This window comes from Periplaneta americana, chromosome 4, assembly GCF_040183065.1.
Source record: "Periplaneta americana isolate PAMFEO1 chromosome 4, P.americana_PAMFEO1_priV1, whole genome shotgun sequence".
In the NCBI taxonomy this organism is placed as follows: Eukaryota; Metazoa; Arthropoda; class Insecta; order Blattodea; family Blattidae; genus Periplaneta; species Periplaneta americana.
In genome coordinates this window covers 80,320,991-80,343,114 of record NC_091120.1, presented here as the reverse complement: position 1 = coordinate 80,343,114, position 22,124 = coordinate 80,320,991, and the positions used below count along the sequence as shown (strand labels likewise).

The following is a 22,124-nucleotide window of genomic DNA, read 5'->3' as shown; positions in this document are numbered from 1 at the left end:
TTTCTCCATAAATTAATAACATATGATATTTCTAAACTGTGAATGACATTGTAAGTCGTTTATCGAATACCCTATACTAAACTGCCATCCGCTCGACAGTAGAGCTATGGACAGGGAGCTTGAACTCAGCTGACTGGTACTTACGTCTGTGCAGAGTACTGCCTGCTGAACGTTGCCACGTCTCTCACTCCCGAATATTAACAAATTCAAGCATGCATTTTTATTTAATTTCACGAAAACGTAATAGAACACACAAATATTTGTTTGAACTAATATTAACTCTTTGCTAGATATATCTGGTGATGTAATTGTTTTCGTAATTTTACTAACGATATAATCAGCATAACACAAATAAAATAAGAAAAGATATATTTTTTCTGGAAAAACTATCAAGTTTTGACCCTATGTTATATGGACATGTTTTTTATTCTGTAGACCCTATGTTATATGGACATGTTTTTTATTCTGTAGACCGTCCCCGACGACTGTCAGAAGGACGGCACTTACATCCCTTTCATCCTGTATATTTTATATGATATTGTTAATATATCGGATTATAGACAACTTTAAGATACAGACATATGGATCGTATGCGGAGACTAAGAGGAAGGCAAAATATAGGGAAGATTGGAGAATGCTGGGTTTACAGAGAAATACCTGCCCTTGGGCAAAAAATTAGAATGAATGAATGAATGAATGGATTGTTAATGTATGCTGACATTCTGAACATGCTATATTGATATTACTGTACGATAAAATGAAAGCCTCGCGTGATAACAAGCACATCTAGATGGCGTGATGCCGACTAGACAGATATTCAGAACAAGTGGTTTGGGACGATGCAGACTCTCATGTCCTAATCTAAAGATCGTTTGAAACGTTGATTATTTAATGGCCCTATTACATTCTATTACTTTTTTCTCATTCGGTCTACTGCTCGAATCACTAATCGAGAAAATTGCATCTTGTAAGACCATCCGTGAGTCAGTCTTCATAACTAATTGCATCTGTTACATTCAACGATTTGCTGACTTTGTGTTTTGTGGTGCATGCATTACACATGTTAACCAGTTTATCTTCCAATTATTATAAACTTTGTCTTTAATATTTGCATATAAAGTTCCCAGTTTCGGACTCTTCATTAATTCATTCTACGATGCGCTGAAACGTAAAAAAGCTGCAAAGAATTTTTCATTTATTTGTTGAATCTCAATGCTTTATGTAGTAGTAAAATTTTGTTTATTAATCTTTTTAAACAATTCTGAAACGATTTTAAAGATAAATATAAATTCTTATTTAACAGACAGACACCAATCTGTTTATTGTAATGGTGCAATATCTCAATTTAAACCTGTCAATTTGGTGTCCCACAGAGTTCCGTTCTTGGTCTCCCGTGCTCTTCATTATATATATTAACGATCTCTCAGCCAGCATTGAGGATGACTGCCTCGATACTTTCATGTTTGCTGATGATATGGCACTTGAAATTTCTCAGGGTAATGATGTTTTAATGAAAAGACAGCTTGACAACTCATCATTCACGATTAAAGACTGGTGTGATGCCAATAAACTCAGAGTGTAAATGTTAAATTTTCTTTTAACAGAAATATTACTGACTTGTTTTCCTCAGTTAAATTTCTAGGCATTCATCTCGAAGCTGGTCTTGGCTGGAGTACCACATTGAATATCTTTTTAATATAATTAATAAAGGAATTTTCATGTTACGAATCCTCAGACAAACATTATGTTATAAATCTTTAGTTAAGGTTTATTATGCCCATATTTATAGTCACTTAAGTTACTGGACCCATTTGTGGAGTAACCATACTTCGGTTTCCAAGTTGTTTATTCTTCAAAAGAAAGAAGTGAGAATTATTTGTGGTGTGTCTTCTAGAACTCACTGTAAGGCCGGGAATACACGGACGCGCCGCGGCAGTAACGCGGCATTGCATTGCATGCGCGCAGTAAATTGTGCACTCTCGAGCAAGCGGCGCGCACGGGACGAACCATCTGAGCAGGGCGCGCAAGCCGCGAACACGACTTTAGTTCCATTGTATCTGCCACCCACAACGCACGTCAATGGACAAGGAGGAAGCTTTGTTAACTGCTGCTGGTGCTTAGCAGTAATAGCTCTGAACAAGAAGAAACGTAGACCTCGACGATGGTGGCGTACGGAGCTGTATAGAAAACGGATAGGGAGTAATTTATTGGGGGCAATAAAATTTCAAGAAGTCGGCGGCCAGTATTTTAAATAAGCCAAAGAAAATGATTTTAAAATAAAACATAGGAATGCAAAATATATACAACAGATAGGCCTACTACAAAAATTGTTATTCAATTCATTAAAAATAATAAGAAAAAAAACAGAAGATATTAAACGTGCTGGTTTTGACTATCGGAGTAGCCTATGTGATTAACATTCTGGGGACGGAGTTTTCACTGGATGATGTTGGGGGAGAGCCAAGAGAGTTTGAGTCAAATCCGAAAGTGACAGGGTGTAGTGTAGTAAGAATGGGATTGGAGATTTTGTCATTAAAGTCGACTTGAGTCGGAGGACGTTGCGGTGGTTCGGGAGCTGAAGCATAGTAAGTTGAGGGAGTAATTGAATAGGTTGTCTAGGGTAACTCATTTGGGAATAAGACATCAAATGAAGGTGCAGATGAATGAAAACGTTCTTGTCCATATAAGTTGGCATTTCAAAGAATGAAGTAAATAATTCATTAACCTTCTTAGATATAAAAATAATAAAACACAAAACCAAATTGGTGACAGGGGATTCGTTTACAAGCCTTCAATACCTTTTGCGAATTTCAAAACAGATTATCGGAGAAATAATTCCAGAAGTTTGCCCAGCAATTGTCAGCGCATTAAAGAAAAATATCAAGATGAGTTAAGTCATAGTACCAACACAATGTTCTTCTTTAATGGGGATATTTTAATTGCAGTACAAATAATGAGACATTGAGAGAATTACAGTTAAAAAATTCGAAATATCACACAAAGAAAAATCAATAATATTTCGAAGTCGCATTGTAATAAAGAAAACATACAATGAAACTACAAACATTTTCTTTTTCGAGTAGGTAATCAAAATTGGATTGCCAAATAAAAATAAATTAACTGCAGAGGTCATATCAGCATCGCCGGTGTGCCAGAATTCTGTCCCGCAGGAGTTCTTTTACATGCCAGTAAATCTACTGACATGAGTCTGTCGCATTTAAACACACTTAAATGCCATCGACCTGGGCCGGGATCGAACCCGCAACCTTGAGCATAGAAGGTCAGCGCTATACCAACTATGCTACTCAGGCCGACTTTGCCAAATGATGTTTTTAATTTAAGTGTAGTTAAAACGAGTATTTTCGTTTTGCTTTCACCTGGATGACATAAATAGCTTGCTGAATTCTTTTCTTAGTAGTCGCATGATAAAAGGTAAAAAGGTAAAGGTATCCCCGTAACATGCCATCAAGGCACTTGGGGGGGGGCATGGAGGTAGAGCCCCATGCTTTCCATGACCTCGGCACTAGAATGAGGTGTTGTGGTCGGCACCACGCTCTGATTTTCGATAAAAGAAAGTACAAAATGATTTGACTTCACACAGCGATCTTTAACCTCCCAGAAACCATCGGCGTGGTTCAGGCGGTAGCGCGTTTGCCTCCTGATCCGGAATTGCGCTCAAGCATAGGTTCGATTCCCGCTTGGGCTGATTACTAATTGTGTTTTTCTGAGGTTTTCCTCAATGGTAAGACGAATGTCAAGTAATCTATGGCGAATCCTCGGCCTCATCTCGTCAATTGCCAATTCGCTATCACAAATTTCATCGACGCTAAATAGAATCTCACCTGGTAGTTGATTGAACGTCGCAAAATAACTATTAAAAAAATTAACGTCCCAGCAGCGGCTTGCATAATTCTAATAGCGTCTGTCAGTAATTCTGTACTATCATTCTGCTTTTTCGCTCGTTTTGGAGCCCTAACTCATCTTGCGTATTCACTGGCACGTTCCGTTGTTTTTATTATAATAGTCAATATCACCAGGTTTCCACAAGACAGAGCATAATTTATGAGGTCCAGTCTACTTCAGACCACTCCATGCTTGGGGTGTGCGCGCTTCACGAGACAAACGGCAACGAACCCGTCCACACTGCGGCAACGAATCCCTTTGTGTTCGCGAGAAAAACCGACAAGAAACGGATCGCTGCGCGGCATTTGAGGTGTGCGCGTTCTGGCCGCAGCGCGTGCTTGAAATCGCGTACAAACGAGCGACCGAGGCCTCGAATTCTGTTCGACCCTTGTTGCATTACTGCCGCAGCGCGCCCGTGTATTCCCGGCATAAGCCACTTTTCGCTCAACTAGGAATAGGCTACTTACGTTACCGTCAGTGTTTATTCTCGATTGCCTTCTATATGCTGAGCGTAATATGCATAATCATCCTACTTGCTCATCTATTCATAATTGTTCAACCCGTTCCAGACTTGACTAGTACAAATATAGTACTATAGTACTACAAGCAATAGTTTTATTTGCATATCATATAAACTTTATAACTTTTTACCCATGAATATATGAAATGAGTCATGTTTTCAGAAAGTTAGTGAGAAAGGCATTGATGGCAAATCTACTCTACAGTGTCAAGGAGTTTAGTAATATTAAGTTTTATATACTATTATTTTAACTTCATGTAAATGACATCTTAATCATTTAATGGGAATACAATAAGATATAATGTTATAGTTTTAAATCCTTTTCAAGTTTTAGATTAATTTTATTACTAAATGGAAAAAAATATATAAATTTTGCTTTTATGTATACATTTTAATTTGAGCTTATACCATTTCTTTTAACACTTTTAATCTGTTTTGTAATTGTCTGGTAATTGTATATTTATTTTGATTTTGTTTCAATATCTATCCGTATTATTGCAGGCCATGTATTATATATTTGTATTTTGACGTTGTCTATGGGCTGTATATTTGCTGAATGACATGAAATTATCTCTCTGTTTGTCTGTCTGTGCGTCCGCCCGTCCAAGATGTGAATATAAGTTTTGCGTTGTTTCTGTTTGCAAAAGTGCTAAACGAATGTCACTTTTAGTTGTTCTTGGATTTCCTGCTTCCGTTAACTATGTTTCTTTTATAATACTGATAACGATCTTAAAATATAATTTCTGAAAGTGATGTTTCTTTTACTTTCTCATACGATGTATAAAGAGGAGCTGTTGCTATGCTGTGGAAATCTACGACTATTTCAAAATGTTTCGGACTTACATGTCTTCAGCATCCTTGATATGGAAAACGTGGCTTTGTCATTTCTGTCGGGTTTCTCTCTGACAATGTTTTCTGCTTAACTGTTGAACGTTTATTATTCATATACTGTTTCTGTGGATCAATTTATCTAGGAATGATACACAGTAAACATAATAATTTTTGGTAAAAACTAATAAACATTTGAGTTCAACATCACACAATGACGATGAAAGCCAAATCATTTCAGTATTTTTTTTTATCGTAACATATCTATCTGTAAATCAAAATTTGTATTTATTTTAAAACAATAAAGCATAGTTTTTTCAGAATCATGTGTCCTAGAGCTAAGATAAACATTATATCTTAGCCTATATAACATGCGAGATCCAAGTGATTTCTTGTACTGTGTAATAATAATTTAACTGCAAATGAAACGGTGTATTTTGTACAGGAAGAAAATTATTTCCGGACATAAATTCTGTGGTGTTTGGGTAAAGGGGTATGTCATTTTTTTGTCCAGGTGGAATTTTGTTCCCCAGATGAACACACAAGTTAAATTATACAAGTGGGTGTGTAAAAATCAAAGAATACTAGCAGCTGATGTGTTTTATTTGTGTAGAAAATTATTTGTAGTAAAGGTTCCAAGTTTAATTTTCATTTATCTCCGAACTTATTTTTATGACTTATCTCCCTTTACCCAAACACCACAGAATTGTCAACATCATCATCATCATCATCATCATCATCATCATCATCATCATCATCATCATCATCATCAAATAGATAATAATCCCAGAATTCCTAGATGCTTAAATCATACGATATAGGACAACAAAATATTTAAGACTGGAACCTATTGTTACATATAAGCGAATACTACATCAGAAATCACCCGTTGAAGTTGCTGAAAGTCTTATAGGAAACCTATCTTTCCCACTTTTCGACTTTTAAGCGTGCCTGTAAGACGCATATCGAAGGACAATGTGTTGGAGTCAGAGATGCCATTAACTGTAACTAAAAAATTGTGGTTTACTTAACAACGCTCGCAACTGCCGAGGTTATATCAGCGTCGCCGGTGTACCAGAATTTTGTCCCGCGGAGTTCTTTTACATGCCAGTAAATCTACTGACATGAGCCTGTCGCATTTAAGCACACTTAAATGCCATCGACCTCGAACTCACAACCTCGAGCACTGAAAGCCACCGCTATACCAACTACGCTACCCATTTAAGGTATTTCACTACTATTATCGTGAAACACATCAGCCTGCATTTTATTCACCGACTATCTAATTACATAGTTGCAGATTAGGCTATACTTAGTATTTATGGTTTACGGATATTTAACTCGCCTGCCAGCCGCATTTAGTCTGGTAGCGTCACAACACCTGAGATTCATTAGTGAAACTTCGTTTTCCTGTATTGGCATCACTGACCAGCCCAACTAAAGCATGAGGTATATAAAACTATGCGTTCAGGTAATATAGCAAAGATCATATAATTTTTTTCAATGGTGAAATAATTAACTGCAACTACATACGGAATTGAGAACAATAGTTGTATACATTGAATTAAAATATTAAAAATATAATTTTCTTTTTTGAGTATGAAATATAATTTACAAAACAATATGTGAAACATTAGTACTCACCTGGATACATCAGACAACAGCATGCCGACTGACAGTGCTTCAGTTTGTTGCGGAGAGACAGACAAATAGTGGGACAGAGTTGAGAATAAAAACTGAAGACTGTCTTTAGTATCCCGTCGTACAAATTATGTTAAAACTTGCGCTAATGTGGTCATTACTTCTCCAAACTGTTGTTAATACTCGTATAAGGAAATAAAACAGATACTTCGCTATAACCTAATTCCTCAAACTTATATACTATAAAATGTGTTTTGTACACGGGACAGAACATGAGAATCAGTATAGTTGCTACCATTCATAGGATTCTGAATAATTATGCGTGGGATAACAAGTGTAGTAACTGTCTGTAATAACTTTCACAGAATGGCGTTACCCCCAAACTCGGAGAAATAAATCGCTAGGGAATAAAAAGGTTGATGTATTTGACAACTGGTCACAGATGGACGAATATAAAATTCTTAGGATTGTCAGCGATAAACGTCCTGATTGAAATAGGAATCCTGCAAGATCACAACCGATGGTCCAACTCGCTATCTATGGAAACAAGCTTATAAAGGTTATAAGAACAAGATTTTGTAGAGTACCATGTGAATTCAGATCTTACGATCCTTTATAGTGTTATAGTGTTCGTTCTATCGTGCCAACACAATATTTAGAATGCATTTAATTTTGTGTCTACATTTCAAATATATATATATATATATATATATATATATATATATATATATATACAGGGTGGAAGGTAAGGTAGTACATTAATTGTAGAATGTGATTCCATAAAATATAACGAACAAAAAAGTCTAATACCATTTTGCTCGTTTTTTCGAGGTTTTTGAAGAAATAATACTTTTATACCGACATTTCGATCACGAGTTTTACGATTACTGTTTAAAATACGGTTTAATTTATTGTAGAACAACGAAGAGAACGTTTGTTATGTTCACGTTGCAGCAGTATTTTAATTAGAAAATTCACAGATTTCGAATTAATCGATTGAAGAAACATTGGAAACATTGATTGTCGAGTCACGTACAGCAGGTCTAAAAATCTGGCATCGCTGTCGGGACGGCAGACGGTTTGCGTACTCGCAACTGATCAGCTGTTGTGATGTGTACATTGCATTAGTGTGCAGTTGGACGTAAAGCGATACAGTTTACTCCTAGTTTATTTTAATACTACGAGATAACCAGAGTTCACAAATCGTGATCTAGGCCGCGGAAGAAATTCGGAACAGTGAAGGACTACTGGCATAATTGGACTAGAAGATGTGAAAACTGCACGCACGCTGCTGCTGGACTTTTCAACCTGTAAGATGTGAGTGGAATGTGATTTACACAGTTTATTACTCTTTATTTCATTATTAACGCCGAGAATTAGTGATTCGTAAAACAACAAACTGTAATGTTAATTACATCTTGTTCATAAAGTTATATCAGTTTTCTTTCTTCATTAATTGTAACTTGCAACATCAATCCTAAGTGTTTTCACTAATTTGGACATAATTTCCTGATTTTTACGTTATTTCTCGTTATTATTGTACGTATTTCTTGCTTCCATTAAAATTATTTTGCCATACTTAGTATTGAATTGTTAGTGTATTGCATTGTGTGTTGATAATTCTGTATTCATTGCTGAACTGCGCCCGGACACGAGCTATTTTGTTCATTCGAGTTATTAATTTACATTTTCTGACATTAAATTACACAAACTAAACAAATAACAGTTCCGTCCCTATCCGGAGTTTATGTAGGTCATTTTTACAAGATACACGGTGAAAGGTAGTTCAACTAACCCACCCCCTTCAAGTCGCTGACCGCATGGGGTGTGGAGTACTACTTATGCAGCGTTGAGACATCTTGCAATTGCCTTCAGCGCTTTCGAAACACTTGTAATTATCTCATTATCCGTAAGTCCTATAATTTGTTTTATTTGACAAAACTTACTTTAAATAATGAGATCTATGACCCCTGTCAATTAATGTAATACCTTACCTTCTACCCTGTACACGCACGCACGCACGCACGCACGCACACACACACACAGGGATATAATTTTATTTTTACTTCAACTTTTATTGTACCTGAGTTTTTAAATGTACTCACTCCCACTCCTTCTACTAATGAAATTCAACCGTCCTCCACACAGATCCAAGACCGCATATACAGTCATAGTAGCCTTACGGTCATAGTAAAAAGTACGTTCCAAAAATATGTTCGCGTTTTCCAGTGACGAAATAGCTTTCAATATTGAATCATTTTCGCACAGGTGCTGTCGTCCATTTTCCTACATCGTATCCCGGTTTTCCCACTAAGTTTTATTCGCCAGCTAGTGGCTGGGCTGTCTTAGCTCTTTTCTGAGAACATTAATTTCTGTTAGGCATTCGAGTCTACGTAATATTATACAACTGTATAAAATAACTTAAATAAAAGGGCCTCGTTAATTAATTAACTGTCACGTGATTTCCCCCCTTTCTACGACCCTACGGCATAACCACTTGGACTAGCAGTAGATAGCATGTCTGAGTAATTTTATCTTTTCGGATTGGGCAGAAGTAAAGATTGAATTTACAGTACGTATGGTACTCTTTTATGGAGTAGGTATAGAATTATTTCAACATGAGTTACTGATACGAAGGACGAAACTGGTAATTGGGATTAGGTACAATAGTCTATAGTGCGATAATATGCACATTATAACTGAAGCCTGTATCGAAATGAACGGCCACCATTTTAAAAAATGTGTTTAAATATCCATATTATGATTATTTTTCAATTTAATTTCGTTCTCTATATTGTACGCTAATGTGCTGTAGACAGTATACTGTAATATATAATGCATAATGAATACGTCCACTTGGACGCTCAGTTCGTGAGTAAAAACACTCATTGTTAATACTGTACTGTATTTTGATTAAACAAAAACCTAATATTTCCTAGTTTACGTAAGTGGATGAACTACTTTTCTCCCTCCTATACCTAGTAAAGTGATTTGTTTGTATATTACGCCAATATCATCGAACTCCAATCGTGGAAGGAGGTAGCAAACGGTGTTGATCCAGAGGTATAGGCAAGTTAATATTAAAAATGTTAGTAAAAATAAAATGATGTCCCTGTATATATATATATATATATATATATATATATATATATATATATATATATATAGAAGCCTGTAACTTAAGTTTCGAGACACTTTGTATATATTTGCCAAAATATACTTAATTTATTATTTAAGTATTAGCTGTCATTAAATGTTATGCTGTATGAATAATATAATATTTGGCAAGCATTTGCAAATTTGAAGTATATTGGCAGCGCATGCGTAATACGTCCCCACTACAGTTGTAATTGTTGCCTCAGAACCGGTGGAGTGGCGGGGAATGGTAGCTACCAGCTAGTCCACCTCGGTGCCTACCCAACAGTCCCGTGGATCCTCTCGGACGATCAGTGCGTGTCACCGCGAGTCGGGTCTAGTCTAGTCTTCGCCGTCTACGACGTTTTCGTGACCGTCATGTCATAACAGTCTGTGTTTCCGGTTGTGGTTCTCACGTCTGACAATATCCGGTATTATAATTGTTCTGCATATAACATATGCGTGATCAATTTGTATGAAGAATTATGTAAAAATGAGTGTTGTATTTATGTAATCAATATACATGTGTTTATCTAGCTATAAAATAGTTTCAAATGTGTGATATCACAACTTTTCAGATCGTGTTTTGTTATTTCGTAACGTCGTAGTTGATCAAGTGTTATAAGTTAGAGGAAATATGGGTTATGTATTTATACAATCTAGAATATTATCAAGTACAAAAAAGAAAAAAAATCACATTTGCATATGTATATTCTCCGAAACGAATTTAATAATGTTATCTCAGATATAAAAAAAATATTATACAACATTTTAAATTCATTCTTAGATAAACATGATTCTTATATTCGTTTTAAATGTAAACACATTATTTCTAAAAGTGTAGATAGTGCGTTATAAAAACAGTAATGACGGTTTCTTTAAAATTAATATTTATCTCACTTACTTGTCCAATTATTAGCATTTCTCTTTAAAATAATTTACTGAAGTATAATCCTGATTAGTATTTTCATGCCGTTCTTGGAACTTGTAATTATTGGAAGCAGATGTTTAACTTCGTAACATTATCGTTGGGTTGTTCTTGAAATAGGTGACAAGCATATTAAACTCTAATGTAACTTAATTCCCAAGGTTCCTTTCTAATTTAACAAAACACTCTAGAGGATCATTAAGTGTTTTGTCTCGTGTTTCTTTAGTAATATATCGTATACTTTTTACTATAATTAATCTTTTCTCACTATCCGGTTTGGATAATTAGACCCAGATGTTTTAGCTGCGTGTGAAAGTTGTAATGCTATAATTCTTCTCACAACCAAATTCTTTCGAATTTGTTTTTTGAAGTGTTTTTTTATGTTTTAAGCGCGTTTAATTTTGGTATTATAAAATATATTATTGTTTTCTCTTTGTCAGTACCTATTTCATGTCATTAGTTATACTGAAAAAAAAAATGTTCTCGTAATTTGATATTTGAAAGTAATAACGAATATTTATTGTATTAGAAGTTACATGGTATTGAAACCCATTTAATAATCTGTAAATAATGATTTTATTTATGAAATTTACTCATTCTGTATAGGCCTACGTACGTAATTTTTTTATTATGGGCGTATTGATATTTAGTGATTTTTACTACAAAAAATGAGACTTCTAAACAGCCTACTTACATCTTCTTGAAGAATGGCCATTTAGTTATCTATTATTAACAAATGTATAAGCAATTATCTTAATTATATGGAAAAATTACAAGTTTTTGGACGATATATCACTTAGAAGTATTCACTCGATGTATAGCTTGCATTTCTGCAATTGGTAAACATAAAAAGGTTGTGATACGCACAAATTATAACTATAATTGTTTGAGACATCCTCCATCTGTAGAAAAAGCATATTTTAGCGAATTACTTAGGGTTAACTGTGTACAAGAAATAACTTAAAACACACGTAATGAAACACGCTAATCTGTGGACTTAGTTTGATAATACTTGAGAGTTGTTTTCATTGAAATTCCACACAGGCATTTCTGAGTTTGCGTGTGTAATGGATGTGTAAATGGCTTTGTAATGGGTATCTAAGTGCTTTCAAGCTGCCTGCATTAAAGAGTTTCGAGTGCGACACTTCGTATAGTGAGTGATGGTGCCGGTGGCGTGTGATTTAGGATGCTGTCATCAAGACGGATGTATGTGCTCTAGAGATGAGATGATATTCTTCAAAGATACTACTGCAGCTGGATGCTCATCTGTTTTTCTGAGATCACGTTAAGAGAGCGCTCTGTGGTTAGTAAATGGAAGTAGACACGCAATCCTATCTTCTTTTTGTTCTTCTTCTCTTCTAGTGATACTGTCTTCTAATTGACCGAATCATTGGTGCACAACAAATTTTGTACTTTAAGAAGTGTTTTATTTAAATGGTCTAAATAAATTTGCTATAGCTCTTGATTACATCTGTCGTGCAGGGTGGCAGTTACTTCACATGTCAATTTAGAGCTTCTGTGGTAGTCTGCAAACAAGATAATCCGGCTGTGTCAAAGCTTTATATGCAGAGCGTTCTGTATTTCGAATGTAGCAGCGGAAAACTAAACATTTTATAGACCTGTTATTGTTATTATTACTATTAAACTAATCCTCTGTGTTACCTTGAATAGTAGCGATTTCCAGCTACAAATCCAGAAAATTCGATTTTGGTTCCTGTCAAGGAAGTGGAGTATAGTATATACTCATTTCGTTTCTAAATCAAATTGTTGAATTCTTTGTAAGTTTACATATGTATGTATACTTTTTGCTGATTGAGTGGAAGAGAAGGCCTTACGGCCTTATTTCTGCCAGCTAAAATAATAATAATAATAATAATAATAATAATAATAATAATAATAATAATAATAGTAATAATAATAATAGTAATAATAATTTATTATTATTATTATTATTATTATTATTATTATTATTATTATTATTATTATTATTATTCGTAGGGATTTGGTGTAGCTACGTCTTACCCCATGTCTTTATTTTGTGTTGTCTTCAGCTTTGTATTTGCAGCACACTGAAAACTACATTATCTGTGAGTCATAGGGCTTTTCAAAAGTAACACATAATTGCAATAAAATTGAATGACGGAATTTTGAACAAAAAGGTAGATACACAAAACCTTGTATCTAGAAAGGAATAATTTTATTTTGTATAACCAAAATATTTTGCGACTATTGTGTGGGTTATAACGTATCGAGAACATTTTTAAATAGCACCATTTGGTTTTTAATATCATCTGAAAGATCATATATTTTTAAATTTACATTCCTGTAAGTTGTCACTCTTTTAAAAATGAATTTAGCTTTTCTCTGAACCTCTTTAATTTCGTTTATGAACAAGATACATAACAATTTAATTAGGTTTTCGTCTCCCATTTACAATCTGGCATTTACTAAGGTAGTTGTAGAAAAACTCCTTTCGAACATTTTCAATTGCTGATAGTTACATTGGCGCCAACTTTTGGAAAACATTGGGTGGGCTCAAACATGAGTTATAAGTTGAAATAAATAAGTCTCATAAATAATAATAATAATAATAATAATAATAATAATAATAGTAATAATAATGATAATAATAATAATAATAATAATAATAATAATAATAATAATAATAATAATAATGGTTTAATTAGACCGCAAAACTCTTGTAATCATAAAAGATCTGAAGTTAAGTTTATGGGGGAAATTTCAGAACCTTTCGGCTCACTGAAATACAATAATAAGTGCATATCCAAACATACAAAATTAAGACATTATAAACACGTCATTAAACCAGAATGTCTCTTGAAACGTTAATTTTGAATAGAAAAGCAGATGTCGAAAACACTGAGAAAAAAGAATGCAAAATCTTAAGGAAAATTTTAAGCCCAAAAGTCATAGGTGAACAATACAGACTGAAAAGTAAACAAGAAAAAGAAACACAGACATTCATAGTGACATTAGAAAAAAAAGTTAAAATTTTACCTACATATCAAAAGAATGAACCCCTACAGAAACAAATAGTTGAATTTTATGAAAATAAGAGTAAAGCACAAACGGATACTATAAAAGGGATTGCCGATTAAAAAAGACTTAAAATAGCAGAAATCACACAAGAAGATATCTTAAACTGAGAGATCTTTGGAATCAAAGTTCGTAAAAAGGTAAGTTGACAAAGAGGAAAAACCGACGAAAAAGACTGGAGCAACATGTACTGAAGAGAGAAAAGAAGCCCACAGCCAAAGAATGAGAGAACTATGGACGAAGAAACGCCTGTAGGTACTTTGCTAAATGGACTTATTCGTAACTAAAATGATAATACGACAAATTATTGGGTGGGCTCGGGCCCCACTGGCCCATATAAGTTGGCGTCACTGGTTAGTTACATTTATCTACGCTCCTTCCTTATTCTCAACTTTAACTCGTCAATATCGCTAGGTCTTGCAGCAAAGACTTTACTTTTCAGATGTTTCTATAAAAAGTTATCAATTGAGAAAAAGAGCAGGTGATCTTGCAGGTCACTAGACGTGTCCTCTTCTTCCGATCTATTTTTTTTATGTCTTTGACTAGTCCACGCCAAGTTTGTATATTTCGGGTGTATTATTATTATTATTATTAGTTTAGTTTGAAAAAAATCTAATAAGCCCTATTTTCGTCACAAATATTTAATAAACAGAAAGTATCTTCGTTTGTCAAGATATTAAGTACATTTCGTTACCCATTATTTTAAAACAATACTATCTACGTAGCTTTCTAGCGGTGGCTTTTGAACTGCAGTTACTGGCTTACGAAATTAATTAAATAAACGACAAAATAAATATTATCAGTAACTCAGCTAGTAACTTAAGTTCTTTAAAATCAGGGAATATAACATAAAAATAAAACTTTACTAACCTTTAACACACAAGTTACAACAAAGAAAAAATACTTTAACAATAAAAAAAATTCTGCAGTTAAAAACTGTAGCGATACAATAACAATAAACTAGGTATACCTCAGTATGTCTCTACAGTAAAAATACACAATAGTCTAAGTATATTTACAGTAAAAAAGCTATACATTAACTTTTGGTGCTTCAACTGGCACTCGCATGTTTTACAGTTGTAAGCAAACCCGGCTGTTAAAACATCAGCTTGGAAGTTTTTATGAATTTAAATGTATCCAAATTAAATATTTGTATAATGTTAACAAACTAGGAACAAATATTTACAAAGCATCAGAGAAGTTGTTGCTAGTGTTACATTGGAATGTTCTGTAGAGTTTCATTGAATGGATACAACACGTTTATCAACATTAAGAATTTAAATATGTCAAATATGTAAGCTGTGTATAAATATTTTTAAAAATATTGAACCAAGAGGCTTTAATCTTCGGAATAATATTAAAAAATACCTATGGAACCATGTGATCTTGGGATCCTAAGTAGTAAACAAGACAAATTTGTATTTAGATGGGTAGTTGAATTCACATTTAAAATATGAGCAATAGATCATGTAGACTATAAAGCATATGAAATGTGCACATACTCCTTTCTTTATATTTAAAAAATAATCTTGCACATTTACCCTTAGTAACAATTAATTATGGTTGCCCATAAAAGTAATGAATTTCTCATACAGTGAAGTTATTTCTGTAAGCGAGTGTAGAATTTCTTTAATACTTTTTTTATATAGTTAACTTTATCAGCTAGTCTCTTTCGAAATTTCTGAGTATTTCTTGATCCAGTCAAAGAGAGTTAATTTATTGAAGACTTCTTTAAAGAAACTAGGGTTCAATTCCGGGCTGATTCTTTAAATAATGATGAGTAAAGCATCTTAAGTAAATTTTTCTGGAAAAATTTCGGTTTACCTTGCCATTCTATTTCACTATTGCTTATTTGTTTCTGATTGTTCAGTTTATAACTACTAACAGTTTCTTCATTCGCAAGAATGCATTAAATAAAGCACTGTAACGCACGTCTTGATCCTAAGAATCGGCAACTTTCGTCACATTTGGAACTTCACTACATTTTCTGCAGTCAATTTCTGGGGATGGATATTCGACATTCCAATTTGTTTTCCATGTGTAGGGTGTGCCATACATCGATGTTCCATTAAAAACTAAAATTCATAAAAAAAAAATCCATACAGCGTTGTTCGGGGTCGTACTTCAATGCAGCGCAGAAAAGCATTTAAGCAAGAAATTTCGAAGTTTCTGTAGGTAAAGTTGGGCGTTGAGATATCCGCTGAAGTCTGAAGCACTTACATAACTATATAACAATAGGCTTTGCTGTATCATCCACGGTCACTTGATTATTTCGGCGTCTCGCCAATTACCTTTCTTCTCTACTACAATTCACCTCTGACCTCGACATATCTTACAATTAACTTCATGCGGAATACATCACGACTCTTCGCTTTAGGACAAATGTGTGGCATAACTTAGAGCTGCTTACTTCAAACTGTATGCAAGTGCTACAGTTTTGACTGCATGAATTTCGTCATACAGCATATTAGCTCAGGAGTAACCAGCTTTATTCGTGATCCGAGGCTGTACTCGGGTGTCGGTTCGAAACCCGCTTGCTCTGATTATACAGGTCTGCGAAATTAAATTTTGTTTTGCGGCACAAGGTTAAACAGGTCTCTGAACCTAATTTTTATATGCTGAATTGAAATCTACTTACCATTTTTTCGTATCATGTATAGTCTGCTTTTTTTCTTTACCATGACCCTAAATACTTGAATTTACTGTCTTAATTTCCTCGCTCTCTATGTTCAGTTTTCCTTCAACATTAACCTTCAGTAATAAACATACTGCTTTATTAAAGTTAACATTCAGTACCCAAATTTTGTTATAAAAATCACGAAGAATCTTTTCTTTCTACTCCTGAATTATGGCGCCATTATGCGTTTTTGATTGAAGAAAGATCCATTAAATTTACGGAACTTGTTATATTTTATTTACAACATTCCCACATAATTTGGCTCGTAAGTACTGAATATGAAGAAAATTCGTCCAATAGTTAGGAAAAATCACTGTATGCAGACATACGGTAGGCTACATCAAAAGCCAAATTCTCGGTATCAGCACGCAGAAAGCGTGTATTTTCATAAAAATCCCGAAATATATTTTTTACAACTCGAACTTAAAAGTTGGCTGTATAAGCTATATTAGAAATAAAACCATATGGATCATTCCAAGTTACAAAATATGTCATATACTGTACATACATACTTACATATGGCTTTCAAGGAACCCGGAGATTCATTAACGCCCTCACATAAGCCCGCCATAAGTCAGTATCCTGAGCAACATCAATCCAGTGTCTACAATCATATCCCACCTCCCTGAAATCCATTTTAATATTACCCTCCCATATACTTCTCGGTTTCCCGAAAGTCATTTTCTCTCCGACCTTCCAACTAACACTCTATATGCATTTCTGGATTCGTCCAACGTGCTACATGCCCTGCCCATCTCAAACGTCTGGATTTAATGTTCCTAATTATGTAAGATGGAGAATACAATGTGTGTAATTCTGCCTTGTGTAACTTTCTCAATTCTCCTGTAATTTTATCCCTCTTAGCATCAAATATTTTCCTGATCACCTTATTCTCGAACATCTTTAATCTCTGTTCCTCTCTCAAAGTAAGAGTCCAAGTTTCACAACCATACAGAACAACCGGTAACATAATATTGTTTTATAAATTCTAACTTTCAGATTTTTGAGAGCAGACTAGATGACAAAAGTTTCTCAACCGAATAATAACAGGCATTTCCCATGTTTATTCTGCGTTTAATTTCCTCTCAAGTGTCATTTATATTTGTTACTGTTGCTCCAAGGTACTTGAATTTTTCCATCTTTTAAAACGATAAAGTGCCAATGTTTATATTTCCATTTCGTACTATGTTCTAGTCACGAGACATAATCATATACCTATGGAATATACAAATTTCTTACGACGGAAAACACTATATTGATAGAAAATATGAATGGTTTATGGTTTATTGTCACCTAACACATTTGGTTGTGCTGGCTCTTCACATTCCTGTATTCGGGCCAGCATTCCCGTTCTTACATTACTTACATGATTTATACGTGAAGTGACCGACGCATGCTGTTCTCTTCCTTCATTCGTTAACTGTGTCCTTACGTGTCCATTTATTTCACTTATCACTTCCTACGTATGTCTTAATTTATTATCTACCACTGACTATCGTCCTACTCCTATCTTCTTCCACTTACACCTATCATCAACAATTTAATTTAGTCTCTATTTTCTCTACAATTCCTATACATTTACCATTAATCTTTATACATGAATTTATTTTCCTTTTTCTTCGAGTTACCATCCTTCCGGCAAAAGGAGGACATATCCTCTTTTTTAATCATTTTATCCCGTCCGGCAAGCATTTAGAAAAAAAATGAAATGTCCGGCATTTGGCATTTCAACTAGAATTAATATGAATATTGAATAATGTGCGATATTATGCATGGACTAGCCTATCTAAACAATGGTGAAAACCTATGAAAGAATTTAACTGCTTTCAATGGTTGAAGCTGGAGCACATAAAATATGATGATCTATTGACGTGCACTGAATTCTTACACTCTAAAAATGTCACCATTCATGATTCTAAACTATTTTATCAATTTTATTCTGCAATGTACAAAAATATGCCAATCAAGTTAATTTGGACAAATATTTAACTTTAGATAAACAATGGTGCAAATTCTTCAATTCCAATAGTTCTGCGAGCACTGAAACTTTCTCAGAGCTCTTAAAAATATGCCAATTCTATTTATTTATCCCAAGTCACAATGGGAGTGCTGTGAGAGTGTTTTCCCTAATATCTGCTCAAGCACGAAATCGCATGCTAACGGAAATAGTCAGAGGTCTCATCATGGGCTCCACCGATAGGTAGGGAACAGATGTAATAGTGATCCAGCAACTACTGAGAAAACTGACTAAGGTGAACCATTGTTTTTATCTTTAATTTTGTTCATTACCAATTTTTAAAAGTCTTCCTTTTTTCAGCAATGTCCTCTTATTTTAGATTCCATGTCCTCCTATAGAATTTCTTCTCATGGTAACCCTACTGTTCCTTATCCCCCATGATAATTAGGTGCTTTCTTCATTCTTTTCTAGTCCCTACTGACATACATCTTGACTAATTTCTACTACCTCACTACAATCTTTAATTCATTACATTACACACTATTCTATACCTTGAAAATATGAATGAAACGGAGTTTGAATTCTCCTTGGAGATGAGGAAAAAGAATAAAATTTCCTTATCCTGCTTCTTAATTTTGCAAGCTTCTATTTTTACCTCTATAAGAACGTTCTCACATTGTAAACAAGTATTATGTAAAGTACATAATGAAATAACGATATTAATAGTTCATGTGTTTATGAGTTTACACCTCTTCAGACGTACGCCATACAGAGAGATATGTATGAATAGTGGGATAGGCGGAAAAGAGGAGCACGAATTCCACTGACGTCGTACATGTATTACAGTACTGGTCGACCCAGCGTATAGTGAGGGTCACATAAGAACAGTTCCTAAACAGCAAATATTGCTGTCTTGTCAGTGTTGCCAACTGTTACCAGACATCACACTATTCTACGTACTAGATGATTTATTTACTTACCACACTTTATGTTGGAAGGTTATTCAAAATAATTTGTAACATATTTTCATAGGGAAACTATACGGGAAAGGCATAAACATGTCAAGTATTTTGTCTGGCAGTATGAAATTCATTGATTTGACTAAACAATTGACTCACGAGACCTAACCTAAAAATGTATACATACCAGTTACAAAATCACTACCATCTGTAGTATTTGTCAGTATCGAAATTCGAAACGAAGTTGGCAAAAGAAAATTCAACCTGCCCAACTAGAAAATCACCACAATCCACTAGCATGTGTAATGGGGGGAAAAATTGTTAGGTTTCACCCTTAGGGTATGAAGTAAGCTGACCCGCACTATACATGCGTATCGGATTGGGAGCGCTGCTGTTGCTCGGTTACGTGGAGTTCGCCGCAATAGCTAGCGCAGCCAACACATCATGCAGAGAACATCCCTAAACTTTACACGCTCCCATCAGTCAGTCATTCAGAAAACAGCGTTGAAGAAGGATATTCTTGTAGGCATAAGGTGAGCTAAAATTCCTCCTAGCCAACGACGCGTTTTGTACAGCCAGACTAGGCGTATTGCTTATAGTGTGACAAAATATTATGACATGGAAAAGCGGAAGGTAAAGCAGTGATTCCTTTAAACCAAGCCACAAACCGTTTATTGTAGCTGGTAATCTCAAAATCATAAAATAAAAATATTGTGTTTGGAAAATTAAAATATTAGTTGCTGCAGTTTTCTACTCTTATGATGATATACAAATCTGTTACCTTTAGCGATCTTTCTCCAGTGTTGGTAACCTTGGGTAGCAGTGTTACACTATATCATTCCGCCAGTCGCCGATACGCATGTTCGCTGTGTCGACCAGTACAGGCAAAGTTTATATTATTATTATATCGGGGTTTCAATGTCTTTGACATCATCCGATTGCCCTTTTCCATTTTCTCAATAATAATAATGATAATAATAATAATAATAATAATAATAATAATAATAATAGTAATAATAATAATAATGATGATGATGATGATGATGATAATAATAATAATAATAATAATAATAATAATAATAATAATAAAGGTAAAAGGTAAAGGTATCCCCGTAACATGCCGTGAAGGCACTTGGGGGGGGGGGGCATGAAGGTAGAGCCCTATGATTTCCATGACCTCGGCACTAGAATGAGGTGGTGTGGTCGGCACCACGCTCTGACCGCCTTTTACCCCCGGGAAAGACCCGGTACTCAATTTTATAGGAGGCTGAGTGAACCTCGGGGCCGTTCTGAAAGTTTGGCAACGAGAAGAAATCCTATCACCACCTGGGATCGAACCCCGGACCTTCCAGTCCGTAGCCAGCTGCTCTACCAACTGAGCTACCCGGCCGCCAATATAATAATAATAATAATAATAATAATAATAATAATAATAATAATAATATGTCCATTTGGGTTTTGGTAGTATAACACTGACATTTTTAAATCATGATGTCTGCATTTTTATTGTCAGGTAATGGGCTATTTTTCATTGTTTTTTTTCTAAGCTTCATTCTGATTTGCTATCTTAGTGTTATCCCTCTTTGGGATCTTAAGAATATCAGTAAATGTTGTGAGGTGTTAATTGCTTTTAATTTTTTTTTTAATTTTGGCTAAATGTCTAGCATTCACTGCTACAGATGTTTTTCGGCTTCTGCAATTACTTCCCTTTTTCTTCTGAAATGTTCAAATGAGAGTACTATAAAATATTATGTAATTGAAAATAGATCGTTGTGGATCGTAGTAAATATTGGATCATCTGCAAATATTATTGCATTTAAATAATAATAATAATAGTACTGGAAAAGATAAGACATACACGATAGCCACGGCTATTTCAAATACCAAAACTATATTAAGAACAGAACGCGAAGCACAGAAGTGCGAAATTAAGAAAATTTGGCATCAGTAAGAAGTATTCCCAGTTGAATTAAGATTCTATGCCACGGAATGTTTTAAAGAAACTTCACAGGAGGTCAAGGGACTCCCTAATTTAAAATTATTTCTCACCAGAAATACAGAAACCGATAATATGGTACACTATAATAATTGTAACCAAAATATTCCCAACCTTTAACTCAAGTACGACAAGAAAACTGTTGTACCATGTATTTAAAGTACTGAGGAAAATTAGTAGTAGTAGTAACAATAATAATTAAATTATTATAACTAAGATCTGTATACTGTATGTACACTATTTGAAATAGAAAGAGACCATTTCAAGCCACAGTTGGAATTATCTTAGCATTGATTGAGATGAGGTTGGCATATATTACAAAATAATGTTCTTTTTATTAATTTGACCATAGAAATCAAATAAATGTGGAATATTGAACCGTTTGAAACATAAACAATAACCTTATCAGTGAAAGGAGTAGCATATCTATTGTCATTAAGCTCCGCAATAAATTAGGCTTTCAGGCGAACGTCTGACGAATTAAGAGAGCTTTATTATTCGTCCAGACACACGTAAATGAAAT

General features: G+C 34.4%; 1 protein-coding gene across 2 annotated transcripts in view; it reads left to right on the top strand.

Moving 5' to 3' along the window:
• The first annotated feature begins 10,319 nt into the window (after positions 1-10,319).
• IP3K2 (Inositol 1,4,5-triphosphate kinase 2) overlaps positions 10,320-22,124 on the top strand; it is an 851,156-nt gene continuing 839,351 nt past the window's right edge. Inside the window, exons 1-2 of one of the 2 annotated variants that reach the window (XM_069823611.1) lie at positions 10,320-10,458; positions 11,880-12,258. The gene's annotated coding sequence lies outside the window, so the exon portion shown is untranslated. Of the gene's footprint in view, positions 10,459-11,863; positions 12,259-22,124 lie in introns of both variants that reach the window. The other variant, XM_069823612.1, reaches the window with a different exon arrangement.